Below are 18,905 nucleotides of genomic sequence, written 5' to 3' on the forward strand. Positions count from 1 at the left end.
GATAATAATAATAATAATAATAATAATAATAAAAAACAATTAGGATGATTCCTTCCCCAAAAATGTGTGTGGGGGACAATGGAGTGCATATAAAGTGTATGATAAAACCCAAATTTTCCAAAGTGAGGCAAAAATAAAATGATAGTTGATTCTCCTATTTGTATAATCCAAAAGTGAAGTCTCTATGTGTGTGAAAAAAACCTATACAAACAGAGTAACATTGCAATATTATATAACCTATCAGCCCCCTATGTAACAAGGATTATCCAGTGTGCTTGAGCAGTATAAAATTAATTGACAGTGAACTAACCTTATTAGCCTTATTTACCAATCGCTTCCAAAGGGAGCTAATTGCTGCAGTGACCATCTGCTGCAGCAATTATTTTATTCCAATAGTCTTTTTCCTACATTGGAGATTTAGTGTTCCAGTTTTCCGGCTTTCGAGGTCAACAGTAAGCTGGGTTGCTGCCAACTATCCAGCCTGCTTCTAATAGCACAGTCTGAGTGCTCTTGGTAAATTTGAGTACCCTGATTGGGGTTTACATCCTGGGATTACTTTATTATACTACTGGCACACACAGGCGCTTCTTTCGTCTCTTTTACCCATTCAGATACTGGAGATCTCTCTCATCAGATGAACAGTGAGCTGGGTTGCTGCAAAATATCCAGCCTGTGTCTAATAGCACTGTCTGAGTGCTCTTCACAAATGTGAGAACCCTGGTTAGGCTTTTGTTATTGTGACATCTCCACTGTTATTGGTACACACAGGCGCCTCTTTTGTTTCTACTATTTCCCTAAAATCAATTGACGCATTTCGACCATAGATAGTGGCCTTTTTCAAGAATGATTACTGCTCTTAGTTATCGGCTTTATATAGCCCTTAATATCCAATCAGGAGCTTTGAACATTTCCCGCCAAAAATTTGCCCAGATCATTTCTACAAATTTATCAGTGAATATCTTACCATATCAATTTCCACAATAAAAGAATGTCCATAGAGACTCCAAATCACACACTCCTCTTCGCCTGTAACAGGAAATGATGCCACAAACAAAAAACAGAAGTGACGTCACATGCAGATTATCACACAATCCTTTCTTATTGAAAGAGAGTGTGAGCCATACTAATTAAACAAAAGAGGAAGTTCTCATTTTTGTTAAGGGCAATATAGAAGACGAGTACAGACCCTAAAACATCTACTAAGGGCAAACTTTTGGCTGGAAATGTTCTAAGCTTCCGATTGGATATTAAGGGCTTAATAAAGCCAATAACTAAGAGCAGTAATCATTCTTGAAAAAGGCCCCTGCCAGAACATGTTGATTATACTGCTCGAGTTTCCAGGACTATTGTTATATATTTTTTGGATTATCATTTTGGGACATATTGGTTTTAGACACTATTTTTTTTATCACATTTTTACACATTCATTCTGCACTTTTATCATTTTTGGATATTATTATTTACATCAAGTTACCCTTTTGTTATAATTGTTTTTATAGATGAATAAATTGCCATATGTTTTACTATAAGTTATATGTGTATATATTCACTTACTTTAGGCTCTCCTTTTTTCTGTACTCTATCATTGCTACTTAATAAATGTTCATAAATTAGTCCATAATATGTATCTGCAATTAAGTATTGTGTTGCTAAAAGGTGCATACAAAACAGACATATTTATCACGTTTAACACTATTATCTTATTGGTAAAACTTGATCATTTTGATGACAGACAGATAGATAGACAGACAGACAGACAGAAAGATAGATAGATAGATAACTCAATAGATAGATGGATAATTAGATAGATGATACATAGATAGATAGTTTTAAACAATGCAGCAGTACAAAATAAACAGATTGTTGGTTACTAAAAGAAATACTTAGACATTTTACATACACATATTTCATTTAATTTATGTCTTTACAAATACCTCTAGCCATTATTTTCCATTATAATATGAAAGTTTGTTTAGACTATAAAACAACAAACGGAAAAATTGAGTGATTGTTTCATTCAACATTGCGTTGCTTTTGGCTGTTTTGAGTTATATTTGTTTTTCAATTTTTTGCATATCCTTAGGAGTATTTGATAAAATATAGACATCTCCCACTCATTTTTCTCACCTCAGTAATTTTTTGGATTAACTCACATTTTTTATTATGGTGTCACATCAGTAATTAAAAGATGGGGGAAAAAACAACAAGTGATGCTTTTGAATTTAAAATATTTTTCTATTGGCCAGAATCTAAAATCTTTATAGGACATTCTACTTTTCCAATTCCATATTCCTCAACCAACCGGCACTGCAGTTATTTCAGCATGAAAATGAAATATGTGATCAGGGTAAATGGATGCTTTTAATGCCGTTTTTTTCCCTCATATAAGCTGAAAATGTTAGGTTGGTGGATAAGTAAAAAGATATAATCTGTATTTACAATCCTTATCTCAGAAATGAAAAAATACATAAGTAAAAAAGATAGTAAAAGAACCAAGCTATTTCCAGGGTAGTGACAACATATTTTTGGACTCCAGGATGAAAATATAAGGTAAGAAAAAAAACACACACACATGCACAGATATATTGTAGGCAAAAGAAAAATAGGAACAAAATATGTTTTACTGGGTGGAAAATATCTCTATAGCTTACAAATAAGTGGTCAAAAAGGATGTGTAAAGCATTTTAGCCTGTAACCTATCTAAGGGTTAAGGTCCTTAGGACCTGAGTGTGTGTTGTGTGTATAAAACGTTGTTACTGAACGAGGTAGAGTTTTTACTTGGAAGCTTCCTGTCATTCCCCCCCCTTTGTTGTTTGTGTTTTAGATGAAGGCTGTCAGCCCGTTGGTGTGTCTGGGGCTTGAGGAGGGTTAGGTAACTTATCTCTGTAAGTCCTGGGATGGAAGTTTCTTGCACCCCTGGGTTCAGCATGCTGGGCGATTAGCAGGCCTAGAACCTACTGGTTCAGAGTTTCCCTTTGTTTATCACACCTAGCTGGGCAGTGGGTCTGGGCTCAATGTGGACAGAGAGTTGAGAGACAGTCATAGTAGGAGGGTGTAAGTCCCTAGGTGCGAGCTTGGGGGATGGGCCTGGAAGTGTTCCTTCTTTTATACAATGGGCAGAAAAGCACCTCTTTTCTTTGCCTTTATCAAATTACATTATAGCCAGACTCCGATGATTGTCAGATGGTTGGGCTATGATCAGATTAGCATGGGTTAGTTATGAATATTATATTGTTTGCACTCATGTGATTTTTTTTTATCATTTTAGACAAATTTGAGATTTATGGGGACATTATTTGTGAAAAGGAGAAATGTAATTTTTTGTATAAGGAAGGGTTAATAACCTTTTAATAACTTTTGGCAAGATTACAAGTCACGGGGCAAATCAGTTGTGAAAACACTGCGCATGTTATGTTTTTTTTTTGCATTTGGGGTTGGGCAGCTATTACAAGTTGAAAAATAACTTATTTTGCGCGCGCATAATGCAAACAGTCAAATCGAGTGCGCATTCACAAATGCCCCATAGAAGTCAATGGAGAAGATAAATAGAAAAAAAAAACACTAAAACCCTAATCTGTTGCGCAAATCCCATGACGTATTCTCCTCGAAAAGTGTACATGAAAATGTGATTATTTCATATTGCGAAAATGTTTTCGTAATATGTTCTATTTATTTGTAAATAAATATTTCTCTATATATGTGATGACTTTTGGACTGATATATCTATTTACTGTATAGATATGTATATGAATATATATATGTCTAGATATTTGGAGATCAATATGCGAATATCTCTTTGAAAATATATATGAGATATTGTTTAATGTGCATAAGATTGTAATATACAGAATATACAGTAGTAAATCCATGTTTCTCTATGTATATGTATGTATGTCAATGTAAAATCCCTGCGTCTGCTTTTGTTTCTAACACCCGAGATCTCGTATCTTTGAGCCCTTATAACTTTTGTGTGCAATATTTTTTTAAATATTTTTTATTAGGCAGTTTAAATATGAGTGTATCTGTACTTTGTAATGAATTTTGGAAGTGTTTTGTGAAACTTTTCTGTTGTGCAAAACTGTTAACTACAGTTATTCGAGCTCAGAAAGGATTGTGGCGTAAAAGGCAAATGCTCGCACGCAATCATAATTTTTCAAAGCTTGTAATGGATGCGCAATAGAAATTGATTGCGAAAAGACCATATTGCTGCAGGAAAAGTCATAACGCGCAACTTGTAATCTAAAATACTCTCTGGCACACACTTAATCACATAGGTAAATCAGCAAAAAGGGAGCCAAAAATAATAAAACAACTATTACTTGCTGATATTAAAATACACAACATCCTACATGGGGTAAATATAAAAAACACATACAGTTTAAAAACAAAGTAGCACTGTCGGGGTGTCTGGATTTAACACAGTACAATGTGTCTATTTAAAGCAATAATCAAAGCAGCTTTCAGTACACAGCATCAAGCAAATTCCAACACTGTCAGAAGCTCATTGTAAGATGTCCACTGAGATAAAAAAAAAGATCCCTAGTAACCTACTGACTATGTTTAGGTGATACCCAGCAAAGGTGGGTGCAGGAAGGGGCTATCAGACTATCTCTGTAGATATTACTTGCAATTATTATAAAAAATGTCCGGGCTTGCAGTGACTAAGGATTTAGCCAAACTTACCAAAATTACCAATGCATTATAACAGCGAGCGTACAAATGAAACATAATAATCTCCAGACTACTCGCAGACAGTAGTTTGTGATAGTCTGATAAGCCCCATCCTGCACCAACCTTTGCTTGGTATCACCTAAACATAGTCAGTAGGTTACTAGGAATCTTTTTTATCTCAGTAGACATCTTACAATGAGCTTCTGACAGTGTTGGAATTTGCGTGATGCTTTGTACTGGGAGCTGCTTTGATTATTGCTTTAAATAGACACATTGTACTGTGTTTAATATAGACACCTCAACAGTGCTACTTTGCTTTTAAACTGTATGTGTTTTTTATATTTATCCTATGTAGGATGTTGTGTATTTTAATATCTGCAAGTAAAATTAAAGTTTTATGATTTTTGGCTCCCTTTTTGCTGATTTACCTATGTGTTTAAGTGTGTGCCAGAGAGTTTTTTCTTTTTCTGAGATACTATTGTATATCTACCACTATTGCACCCCCTGCACTCCATTGTGAACTATGAGTGTATAGGTAATATATCAAGTGAAGAGATTACTTCTATACCTATCTTTTTAAAATATAATTGAAAGAGTATACAAGCCTTCCTGCTACATATCTGCCCTAATAAATTTCAGCAAATTTAGATTGACTCCTGCAAATATTGGCAATGTAAAAACATTTGCAACAAGCATGGTGCTAATGTATTTGGATTTTTTTTGCACTTGACTCGTGTGTTAATTTATTGCAAAACCACTGGAAAGTCTTTTAGTTCCAATTTGTTTTGTGACCTTCTCAGTCTTATAGTGGCCCATTTATCAAGCTCCGAACGGAGCTTGTGGGCCCGTGTTTCTGGCGAGTCTTCAGACTCACCAGAAACAACAGTTATTAAACAGCGGTCACAAAGACCACTGCTCCATAACCCTGTCCACCTGCTCTTTTGAGGCGGACAGGAATTACCGGAAATCAACCCGATCGAGTACGATCGGGTTGATTGACATCCCCCTGCTGGCGGCCGATTGGCCGTGAGTCTGCAGGGGGCGGCGTTGCACCAACAGCTCTTGTGAGCTGCTGGTGCAATGCTGAATACGGAGAGTGTATTGCTCTCCGCATTCAGCGAGGTCTTGCGGACCTGATCCGCACTGTCGGATCGGGTCCGCAAGACCTTTGATAAATAGGCCCCATAGCCTCTTTCATCTGAATTATGAAAGAACAGTTTGGGGTTTTGCCCCTTTAAGAAACAATTGTTTCCTTTGAAAGTGTTATCATTATTATTTCCCAATACCAAAATCAACCCCCAAGCCTGTAGTTATCCTTAGTTCACCAGTTGTGATTGATTTAAATGATCTTGTAATTTGTGCATAGCATACACTAGCATTTTACTAAAGCCCATAGATTGTTATTATCTGGACCACAGATGTATTCAATTGTATTTTTGATAATGCCAATAAAATGTTGTGCTCCGTAAAAATAGAATTATTCTTGTTTACAGTTCTATTAGCATCAGAACAGAAGGAATCATTAAGGTAATCTGCTATCAAAATGAATATTTTAAAAATATGTATAGTGTGATTTTGCTACCACATTTGCATTGTTTATCAGTCAGGCAAAGGTGGTCTGTGTAGGCCTGTAAAGTCTGGAACTTGCATTTCCAGCTGGTGTGGGTATTGGAAAAATATTATTTCATTTATTACATTTCAATGAAAGGGTTAAAACAAATTAGGATATTTTACTATTGCTTTATATTTTTTTCTTTATTTAAATGGACATGATACCGAAATCTTGAAGCACTTGAAAGTGATGCAGCATAGGTATAAAAAGCTGACTAGAAAATATCAATTGAACATCTGTATGTAAAAAAGGAACATAGTTTACCTCAAAATGTCCTCTGTCGCCACATCCCCTTGTAAAGGGACTTTAAAGGGACAGTCTACTCCAGAATTATTTTAATCCCTTTATTACCCATTCCCCAGTTTTGCATAACCAACACAGTTATATTAAAATATGTTTTACTTCTGTGAGTACCTTGTATTTAAGCTTCTGCAGACTTATTTCAGTTCTTTTGGCTGACTAAATAACGCCATAGGAGTGAGCACAATGTTATCTATATGGCATGCATGAACTAGTGCTGTCTATCTGTCACACTGTGATGGCCATCTTAGTAACACTGCCTCCATATTTGTAAAGGCAAATCCATAACAGTACCTTACACTGTGAGCCCTTTTCAGGGGGCAGACATAGGGGCTCCAACATGACCCCTCTTGAGGTATTGACCCAGTTTATATTACGATCCCTGCAGTTACTCCCTTGAATGTAAGATCTGAATGTCTTGTGTGAGTGACTATGAATTAGGGGGTCATTTCCACATGAGAGGGAGTGAACATGCATAAGGACATAAAAGAAAACTTAAAGGGACACTGAACCCAAATTTTTTCTTTCATGATTTAGAAAGAGCATGCAATTTTAAGCAACTTTCTAATTTACTCCTATTATCATTTTTTATTCGTTCTCTTCTATCTTTATTTGAAAAAGAAGGCATCTAAGCTAAGGAGCAAGACAACTTTTAGATCAGAACTCTGGACAGCACTTGTTTATTGGTGCTGTCCAATCAGCAAGGACAACCCAGGTTGTGAACCAAAAATGGTCCGGCTTCTAAACTTACATTCTTGCTTTTCCAATGAAGATAGCAAGAGAATGAAGAAAAATTGATAATAGGAGTACATTAGAAAGTTGCCTAAAATTGCATGCTCTATCTGAATCATGAAAGAAAAAATTTGGGTTCACTGTCCCTTTAAGCTTTACCCATATTTAAATGCCCTTGTACTATGTGTATTGCCACAGGCAGCAAGGCCTGCTTTCTGGGCATGGTGAGAGGGCACCCGCCCAGGGCACAACACTTTGGGGGTCCCGCACTGTTATCAGGGGTGAGGTTATGTGAAGGTTAATGTACATAATGTATTTAGTTTACTAAGACGTGATTATGGTATCAGGAGGTGTAATATGTAGTGTCATTCTTTATATAGGAAATACTGAATGTTTGAATGGGGGGGGGGGGGGTAAGGTAGCTGGGCTGAGGGACACTGCAAATGCTAAGGGTAGCCCTGCAGACAGAACTATAAATAAACACAAATGCATATGTAATAGAGAGACAGCCATTTACTTATCATATTATTTAGTGTCAAAAGTAATGTGTATCATGGTTCTATATTATCATAAATTATTTGAATACACATATTAGCCACTTATGCTAACACTCTAATATGAAATTCAACTGAATAAAAAAAAAAAAGATGTATGGCTTTAGAAAAGGACATAAAACTGAAGTACACTTGAAGGGACAGTCTAGTCAAAATTAAACTTTCATGAATCAGATAGTATATGCAATTTTAAATTTTCCAATTTACTTTTACAATCAAATTTGCTTTGTTCTCTTGGTATTCTTTATTGAAAGCTTAACCTAGGTAGGCTCATATGCTAATTTCTAAGCCCTTGAAGGCAGCCCCTTATTTTGACAGTTTCACAGTTAGACAGTGCTAGTTCATGTGTGCCATATAGATCACATTGTGCTCACTCCCATTGAGTTATGTATGAGTCAGCACTGATTGGCAAAAATGTGTGTCTGTCAAAAGAACTGAGATAAGAAGGCAGTCTGCAGAGGCTTGGATACAAAGTAATCACAGAGCTAAAAATGCATATTAATATAACAGTGTTGGTTAAGCAAAACTGGGAAATGTGTAGTAAAAGAATTATCTATCTTTTTAAACTATAACATTTCTGGAGTAGACAGCCACTCTAATACATTTTATAAGCATAATGTTGAGGTTATTCCCTCTAGTTATGGGTGTCACCATATTGAAATCTATATTTCACTACCTACCAGTGCTGTGCAGTAACTCTCCTTCAGATATCTGCAGTGTTACCTAGGTTCCAAAATGGCAGCACCCATAATTAGCTAGGGGGAGGTGCATGAAATGTATTTAGTGCCCCTTTAAAATTATTATTTAGTCATAGTAAAATTTGTTTTGCAAGATATTTTAATTATTTATTTTAGTCTAATTTACTGTAATTTAACCCTTAACATTATGTTTTTTTTTTTCAATCCCTGCAAAAGGTGAGCATGCATATTCCAGACTTCACAAACAGTAATAGTATGAACAGTGATGAAGCTTATTTATATATTTCCCTTACTGGCCAAAGCAGAGAAGAGACAAAAATTTCCAAAGAGTATGTCCCTGAAATGCAAAATAATGCAAGTTTTAATAAAATTACAGTTAAAGTACATTTAAAATATTTTTAAGCATTTTTTTTTGTTTCAGTTTATTGATTAAAGAGACATTAAATGCTAAATAGATGCTTGATAGAACAATGTATTCAAAGCAAAAGTTAGCATAAGAATAATATGCATTATTAATAACTAATTTTTATTTTTTTAAATTATTGTAGTGAAAATATGGAAATAAAAACAGTGGGAGCTGCCATATTGTAACCTAGATTTCCTTTTCTGCTGCCGCCAATTAAACAGCTATAAATGTGTCACTACAGTGTGCAACCAATGGCTGTGCAGGATAGAGTAGTTTTGAGTCTGGAGTCTGCATTTACAATTTTAACAAGAGTTGGAAATCCTCGAACGCAATAGCAAGAGGCTTAGCGCAATGCCTCCCAGGGCCTACTCCTTCTTCTTTAGCGGAAGACGCCGTACTAAGATTCCTGTTAGTGCAGCCAAAGCTCTGTAAAGAAGAGGAGTGGTTAACGTGGATCTCCAGCACACTTAGGCAAGTATTTTGAACTGTTTAAAGGAAGGAAGGAATACTGCTTAATTTGGCATTATTTTTTTGTTTTACTTCAATTTCGTGCTGCATTAGTTTGGATATTTATCTCATAAAAATGAGTTGAATATCCATGTTTCATTAAGGGACACTAAATTCAACATTTTTCTTTCATGATTCAGGTAGAGAATACAATTTTAAAAAACATTCCAATTTACTTCTATTATCTAATTTGCTTAATTGTTTAGTTATCCTTTGTTGAAGAAATAACAATGCACATGAGAGATCCAATCACACGAGGCATCTATATGCAGCAACCAATCAGCAGCTACTGAGCTTATATAGATATGCTTTTCAGCAAAGGATATCAAGAGGATGAAGCAGATTAAATAATAGAAGTAAATTATAACGTTGTTTAAAAGTGCATGCTCTTTCTAAATCATGAAAGAAAAAAAATTGGGTTTCGTGTCCCTTTAAATGTGCAATTGTAACGAAACAAATGCGCATGTATAATTATTACGTATTACAATATCAAAGTGTTCAACGTCCCTTTAATTGCTGTTCAGTGCTGTGAACAGAGACTGAAAGACAGATATACATTTTATTTGATCTTTTTTTTTTTCTTTTTTAACTTTGCTACTCTAAGTATAAAAACCTAAGTCAATATGATAATCTTTATAATGAAGTTTACAGTGACATTACTCTTCGTGTAATTTTATTATGAGTAGGGTGTTAGATTCATTTATGCCTGCTGTGTTTTTATGACAGACTTTGGTTTGTCACTATCTGGGTAATGATCTTTTGCTTGTATAATAGCCTAGAGTTGTAACAAAACATCACTATTTCCAGACAAATGGTATTTGTTTCTCTCGAAAAAAGTAGCATAAAATATGTTTTGCTATGAATAAAGTGTTTTGCAATAACACTGTCATATTATAGAGAATAATATTCAATAAACTGCGAATACATAAGCAGCGTGGTTCAATCCAGGGTCTCTGAATGTTAGTAATTGCATATACATTTTTTACTCACATTTCATAAAATACAAAATACAACAGCGCTGAAAAGTACTAGAAAGTACTAGAAAGCTAAGGGTTAAACTCTGAATAAGGTTAGCTACTATGTATCAAACTTATGTATTAAATTTATGAATAAATAAATAAAGTCTGACTCTGTTACCAATATAGCATATTTAACATTTAATAAAACAGCAAATTGGTTATCCAATGTGGCGGATATAAAACAATGTTGAAGGGACAGTCAACACCAGAATTTTTGTTATTTAAAAATAAAGATAATTCCTTTATTACCCATTCCCCAGTTTTGCATAACCAACACTGCTATAGAAATATATGTTTTACCTCTGTGATTACCTTGTATCTAAGCCTCTGCAAACTGCCCCCTTATTTCAGTTCTTTTGACAGACTTGCATTTTAGCCAATCAGTGCTCACTCCAGCGTAACTTCACGTGCATGAGCTCAATGTTATCTATATAAAACACATGAACTAATGCCCTCTAGTGGTCAAAATGCATTCAGATTAGAGGCAGTCTTCAAGGTCTAAGAAATTAGCATATGAACCTCCTAGAATTAGCTTTCAACTAAGAATACCAAGAGAATAAAGCAAAATTGGCGATAAAGGTAAATTGGAAAGTTGTTTAAAATTACATTCCCTATTTAAATCTTTTTAAAAAAATGTTTTACTTGATTGTCCCTTTAAGACAAAACAATGCAAAAAGTGCTTGATTTAAGGACGTCTCCTCTGATAATGCTTATCCGGATATAGCACAATATCTAAAATATCCTATGGAGCATAAACATATACTATATTCAATACCATCTTCTATAAAAATGTGATAAACAGTCCATGGATAAAAATAAAATTAAAAACAAACTGGGGTATGATATCTTGAATATATATTTGATTCAATGCCGTGGGTATGTAATGGCCTGTTTAATTGTGGTGGTTATGTAATTAGCAACAATAATGTCAATTTGTATATGGATTGCAACAATGTGACAAACAGCAACTATGTTACCTCCAAGTATCCATTTGTGGATACTGTACTGGTCCCTATGCCGATATTGGTAGCCTTGTCCCGGGTCTGTGTCCTCCGGTTATCTCCTGGTCTTGGATGTGTGTTTGTACACAATGCATGACTCTCCTCCACACTTCCAGTTTGTGTTGGATCTTTGTTACACAATGCGTGTCTCTCCTCCACACTTCCGGTTTGTGTCGGATCTTTGCATTGTTTTGTCTTAACATTGTTTTATATCCGTCACATTGGATAACCAATTTGCTGTTTTATTAAATGTTATATATGCTATATTTGTACCAGAGTCAGGCTTTATTTATTTATTCATAAGTTTGATACATAAGTTTGATACACAGCAGCTCTTTTTAGGGTTATAAATGTAGCGTTGCTAGTCAAACTCTTTTCACACAAATATTACTCGCATTTCATACCAATTAAGGGCTAGATTACAAGTGGTGCAGTAAATCTTTTTTCGGGATCACGAAAACAAGGCTAGCGTTTGGTTGTCAGGTTGTGCTGGTATTATAGGTTCCAAAAAAATGTATATTGCGCTAGTGATAACTTAAAAACACAAAAATCTTAACTTGTGTTTTGCGTGGCACGTGCATGTAGTTACCCATAAAAAACAATGGAGACAAAAAAGTGAAAAAAAAACACCCTAACATAAGCCCTTAGCCTAATAACCTCTAAACCACCATCCGACTACGTTGAAAAGTAACTAATGTATTAACCCCTAGACCACCATCCCCCACATTGCAAAGTACCTTAATAAACTATTAACCCCTAAACTGCCATCCCGCCACATTGCAAACTACCTAAATAAATTATTAACCCCTAAACTGCCATCCCCCCACATTGCAAAGTACCTAAACAATTAACCCCTAAACCACCACCCCCCCACAGCACAAAGTAGTAAACTAATATCTAAGCCCCCTAATCTAAAACTCCCTCACTTAACCCAAATAAAAATACCCCTAAATTTACAAAAATTATCCTAACTAAAAGTACCTGTAAAATGAAATAAATTATCTTACATTTAAAAAAAAATAAAAAAATAACATTACTAAAATTAAAAAAGGTAGATTTTTTCTTTCATTCCATAGGCTGATTTGAATTTGAAGATTCAAATCAGCCAACAGGAATGCAAGTGTACCCCAATATAAAAGGAGTACATCACATTCACTATGCAGTGTGCGGCTGCAGACCGTTTGAAGAGGACCTCCGTGTTGAAGCTCGCAAGAGGAGGACCACTGCCGATGCCTGGATGAAGAACATGGACTGCTGCTTGGATGAAGATGGATCGCCGCCTGGGTGAAGAAGATGGAGCACCGCCTGAGTGAAGAAGATGGAGCGCCGCCTGGGTGAAGAAGATGGAGCGCCGCCTGGGTGAAGAAGATGGAGCGCCGCCTGGGTGAAGAAGATGGAGCACCGCCTGGATGAAGAAGATGGAGCGCCGTCTGGGTGAAGAAGATGGACCGCCGCTTGGGTGAAGAAGATGGACCACCGCCTGGGTGAATAAGATGGAGCAGGTTTGAAGAGGACCTCTGTGTTGAAGCTCGCAAGAGGAGGACCACTGCCGATGCCTGGATGCAGAACATGGACTGCCGCTTGGATGAAGATGGACCGCCGCCTTGGTGAAGAAGATGGAGCGCCGCCTGGGTGAAGAAGATGGACTGCCGCCTGGGTGAATAAGATGGAGCACCACCTGGGTGAAGAAGATGGAGCACCACCTGGGTAAAGAAGATGGATTTAGTGTTAGTTTATTTTTTATTTTTGGGGTGTTTTTTTTTTACAGATTAGATGTTTTTTTTATTTTATTTAGGCAGCAAACGAGCTGAATGCCCCTTTTAAGGGCAATGCCCATCCAAATGCCCTTTTCATGGCAATGGGTAAGATAGGTTTTCTTAGTTAGGTTTTTTGGGGGGTTGGGGGTGAGGGGTTGTAATGTTAGAGGGGTTAGTGTTTTTTTGGAAATAGAGCTGATTGCTTTAGGGCAATGCCCTACAAAAGGCCCTTTTAAGGGCTATTGGTCATTTAGTTTTAGAATAGGTCTTTTGTTTATTTATTTTTATTTATTTTTATTGGGATATTAGAATAGGATTACATTATTTTTTTGGTAATCACTTTTTAATTTTCTGTAATCTTTCGGCTAGATTACAAGTTCTGCGTTAAGGTAAAAAAGCAGCGTTATCAGGTCCTAACGCTGCTTTTTTACGCCCGCTGCTATTACGAGTCTTGCAGGTATAGGTGCACCACACACTTTTTTTGGCCTTACCGCAAATCAACTTACGTAAATTTCATAAAGGCTTTTTTCTATTGGACTTCCATAGCGCCAGTATTACAAGTTTGTCCTGGGAGGCCAAAAAGTGAGCGGTACACCCTCTACCGCCAAGATTCCTAACGAATTCTAAAGTCAGTAGTTATGAGTTTTACACTACAAAGCTGTAGCATAAAACTCATAACTAAAGTGCTAAAAAGTAGACTAACACCCATAAACTACCTATTAACCCCTAAACCAAGGCCCTACTGCATCACAAACACTATAATAAAAATATTAACCCCTAATCTGCTGCTCCGGACATCACCGCCACTAGAATAAACATATTAACCCCTAAACCGCTGCACTCCGGCCTCACAAACACTAGTTAAATATTATTAACCCCTAATCTGCCGCCCCCAACGTCGCCGCCACTATTCTAAATTTATTAACCCTTTAAACCTAAGTCTAACCCTAACACCCCCTAACTTAAATATAATTTAAATAAATCTAAATAAAATTAATATCATTAACTAAATTATTCCTATTTAAAACTAAATACTTACCTATAAAATAAACCGTAAGCTAGCTACAATATAACTAATAGTTACATTGTAGCTAGCTTAGGGTTTATTTTTATTTTACAGGCAAGTTTGTATTTATTTTAACTAGGTAGAATAGTTACTAAATAGTTATTAACTATTTAATAACTACCTAGCTAAAATAAATACAAATTTACCTGTAAAATAAAACCTAACCTATGTTACACTAACACCTAACACTACACTACAATTAAATAACTTACTTAAATTAAATACAATTAAATAAATTAAATACAATTAGCCAAATTACAAAAAAACCCCACCAAATTACACAAAATAAAAAACAAATTACAAGATATTTAAACTAATTAACCTAATCTAAGAGCCCTATTAAAATAAAAAAGCCCACCCAAAATAAAAAAAAAAACCCTAGCCTAAACTAATCTACCAATAGCCCTTAAAAGGGCCTTTTGCAGGGCATTTCCCCAAAGAAATCAGCTCTTTTACCTGAAAAAAAAAATACAAACAACCCCTCCAACAGTAAAACCCACCATCCACACAACCAACCCCCCAAATAAAACCCTAACTAAAAAACCTAAGCTCCCCATTGCCCTGAAAAGGGCATTTGCATGGGCATTGCCCTTGAAAGGGCATTTAGCTCTATTGCTGCCCAAAGCACTAACTTAAAAATAAAACCCACCCAATACACCCTTAAAAAATCCTAATACTAACCCCCGAAGATTCACTTACCGGTAGAAGTCTTCATCCAAGCGGCAAGATGTCCTCAACAAAGCCGGCAGAAGTGGTCCTCCAGATGGGCAAAAATGGTCATCCAGACGGGCAGAAGTCTTCATCCAGACGGCATCTTCTATCTTCATCCTTCCGATGCAGAGCGGCTCCATCTTCAAGACATCCAGCGAGGAGCATCCTCTTCAATCGACGGCTTCTTCGGAATGAAAGTTTCTTTAAGTCACGTCATCCAAGATGGTGTCCCTTAGATTCCGATTGGCTGATAGAATTCTATCAGTCAATCGGAATTAAGGTAAAAAAAATCCTATTGGCTTATGCAATCAGTAAAATAGTGTTAGATGTTAGTGTATCTTAGGTTAGGTTTTATTTTACAGGTAAATTTGCATTTATTTTAGCTAAGTAGTTATTAAATAGTTAATAACTATTTAGTAACTATTCTACCTAGTTAAAATAAATACAAACTTGCCTGTAAAATAAAAATAAACCCTAAGCTAGCTACAATGTAACTATTAGTTATATTGTAGCTAGCTTAAGGTTTATTTTATAGGTAAGTATTTAGTTTTAAATAGGAATAATTTAGTTAATGATATTAATTTTATTTAGATTTATTTAAATTATATTTAAGTTAGGGGGTGTTAGGGTTAGACTTAGGTTTAGGGGTTAATACATTTAGAATAGTGGCGGTAATGTTGGGGGCGGCAGATTAGGGGTTAATAAATGTAGGTAGGTTGCGGCAATGTTAGGGGCAGCAGATTAGGGGTTAATAAATATAATGTAGGTGTCGGCGATGTTGGGGGCAGCAGAGTAGGGGTTAATTAATATAATGTAGGTGACGGCGATGTCCAGAGCGGCAGATTAGGGGTTAATCAATATAATGTAGGTGTCAGCGATGTTGGGGGCAGCAGATTAGGGGTTAATAAGTGTAAATTTAGTGGTATTTAGACTCAGGGACACATGTTAGGGTGTTAGGTGTAAACATAGGAATCAATGGGGCTGCGTTACCGAGCTTTACGCTGCTTTTTTGCAGGTGTTAGACTTTTTCTCAGCCGGCTCTCCCCATTGATGTCTATGGGGAAATCGTGCACGAGCACGTACAACCAGCTCACCGCTCACTTAAGCAGCGCTGGTATTGGAGTGCAGTATGGAGCACCATTTTGCTCTAAGCTCACTTCTTGCCTGTTAACGCCGGGTTGATAAAAACCCGTAATACCAGTGCTGTAGCAAATTGAGCAGTTAGAAAAAACTGCAAGTTAGCAACGCACCCCTCATAAGTCATAACGCAAAACTCGTAATCTAGGCATTTGACTTTTGTTATTTTTTGTAATGTTAGTTTGTTTTATTTTCTGTAATCTTAGACTTTTTTTCTGTTTTGCTAGTTTTTTTTATTTTCAGTGATGTTAGGTTTTTTTAAAGGTAAGATTGGGTTTTTATTTCATTTTACAGTTGTTTTTTAAAGTAGTAAGGATTTTTTAATGTAAATTTAGAGGTATTTTAATTTGGGTTAAGTTGGGGGGGTGTTAGGTTAGGGGGTTTACATGTTAGTTAAATACTTTGCGGTCTGGGGGGATGGCAGTTTAGGGTTTATAGTTTATTTAGATACTTTGCGATGGGGGCGAGGCAGTTTAGGGGTTAACATTTTATTTATGAGTGTAACGGTAACCACAGCTCTGAGATTGCGGTAAGGATTAAAGCGTAAAATGCGATTCCACAAGCACAAAACTGTTTGCGCCTCACTTGTAATCTAGCCCTAACACTTTAAAGCTTAGCTGATGAAGGTTCTTCTGCATGTAAATTTTTTTTGGGGGGATGATCTATTACAGGGATATGAAGCCTTAACATTTTATTTTGTGATTCAGACAAAGCATACAATTTAAAAAAAGTTTTTAATTTACTTCTATTAACAAGTTTGTTTTGTTCCCATGATATTCTGTGTTGAGGAGATACCTAGGTTGGTGTCTGGAGTTGGTGCTGCTATTTAGTGCTCTTGCAAATGGATAACATTCTAGCTGCCATATAGTGCTCAAGACATGTGCACACTCCTGAGCTTACGTCCCTGCTATTCAACAAAAGATACCAATAATACAAAGAAACTAATAAAAAATGTAAAATAGAAAGCTGCTTGAAATGTTAGTCTCTATCTGGATCATGAAAGAAAAGTTTTGGGTATGTCCCTGTAAGCATCTGTCTTCTATATTTGTACTAACAACATCTTAGCAACGCCCTGCAGTTATTAGCGGGGAGAGACTATGGGATAGGCTGTGTATGCTCTTAAGACAGCTGCTTCATAACCTCTCCACAACCTCATATCATTCCAGACTAATTCAGCTATAATGATTGACAGCCTCTGCTCTCACACTATTTGTTGCATGAGAGCAGAGGGAGATGCTGCACAAGAACATATACAGGGCTGCCTGGGAATTTTGCTCATGCACATATAGTTGATGGAGGCCTAAGAGTTCTCAGTTGCTTTAGCAAGCTTCTGTATTTTTGTAGAAGTTAAAGTGACAGTAAACATCTTGAGATTTGTCACTATAGGGCCGGATAACAAAAGGAGGGAAAACGTTTGCAGATGAGCGAAATCAAGTTTTCATTCATTTGCATGCAAGTTAAAGAGACAGTAAACCTCAAAAATAATGTTATATAATTCTGCACATAGTGCAGAATTATATAACATTATATTAGCCTTATCTTTATAAAACCTAATATTCCCTTTGATTTTTTTTAAAAGAATGACTGTTTTTCAGACCCGCTCTCTGTGCTCTTCTGAGCGGGTCTGTCTAGTCACAGTCCGGCCCGACCGCGCCATTATACTCAGTGCAGCTCGCTCCTGCTGTCAGACAGACTGAGTATAAAGGATTTAACATAGAAATACATACATACAGATGGATATGTATGTGTAGATAGATAGATAGATAGATAGATAGATAGATAGATAGATAGATAGGATATTTATACATAAGCATTTATGTATTTATTTATGTATACATGTATTTACAGACATATAACACATTAAGACATATGTAAATATATAGATATAGATAGCCTAAGTTTGGCTGTTTACATGCGTTGAGTTAGTGTGAGAGTGATACATTTTTACTTTTAACTCATAATATGACCGCAACCTGATGTGCGGAAAAAGTTTACTTCTAGCACTATTAGTGCTCTAGCAAAAGAGCTAAATAGCGCTCCACTCATAATCTGGCCCATAATGTTTATTTATGCATAGTTTACCTACTTTATATATTTTCATTATTCATTTTGTATCTTTTTCATGTAGTTTAGCTATAAAAATTGAGCAATTTCTAATACTCAGGACTTGAAATGCCTCCTGCTGAGTTTTCAAGGCAAACTCTGACACTTATATAGGATGAATACCCCAGGACAGGCAAGACACCACCCTTTATCCGTCAGGGGTTATAATGGTCAAATATACTTTCTCATAGGAGGAAGATGATCCTAGTAGGAGGACGACCTTTGCATTCCACAGGATATATTTTGAAGGAAAAGAATACAAAATTACATAGAGTGATACAGTAAAATAACAGTAGAATTGTATTAAAATTTTACAGATTCACACTCACACTTTATAACCTCAATCAGAATGAGGTAAGAAACAGGCAAAATGAATCCCAATCCACTCCTAAGAAATTGGATTACGATGGTAAAAGCTGTAACAGTATACTAAATATATTCACTGGTACATCTTTGCAGCCGATACGAAGTCTTATAATAACAATTAAAAAGTTAGTACCAAACTCGTATTAAGTAAAAGCACCAGTTCCCATCAGCATAACAGCCCACTTGGTAAACACCTTACGCGTTTTGAAGTATATGGAGTACTTCTTCGTCAGAGTTAAGTGGCTGTTACGGACCCCGGCGTATC

This window comes from Bombina bombina, chromosome 2 (assembly GCF_027579735.1).
Source record: "Bombina bombina isolate aBomBom1 chromosome 2, aBomBom1.pri, whole genome shotgun sequence".
NCBI lineage: Eukaryota > Metazoa > Chordata > Amphibia > Anura > Bombinatoridae > Bombina > Bombina bombina.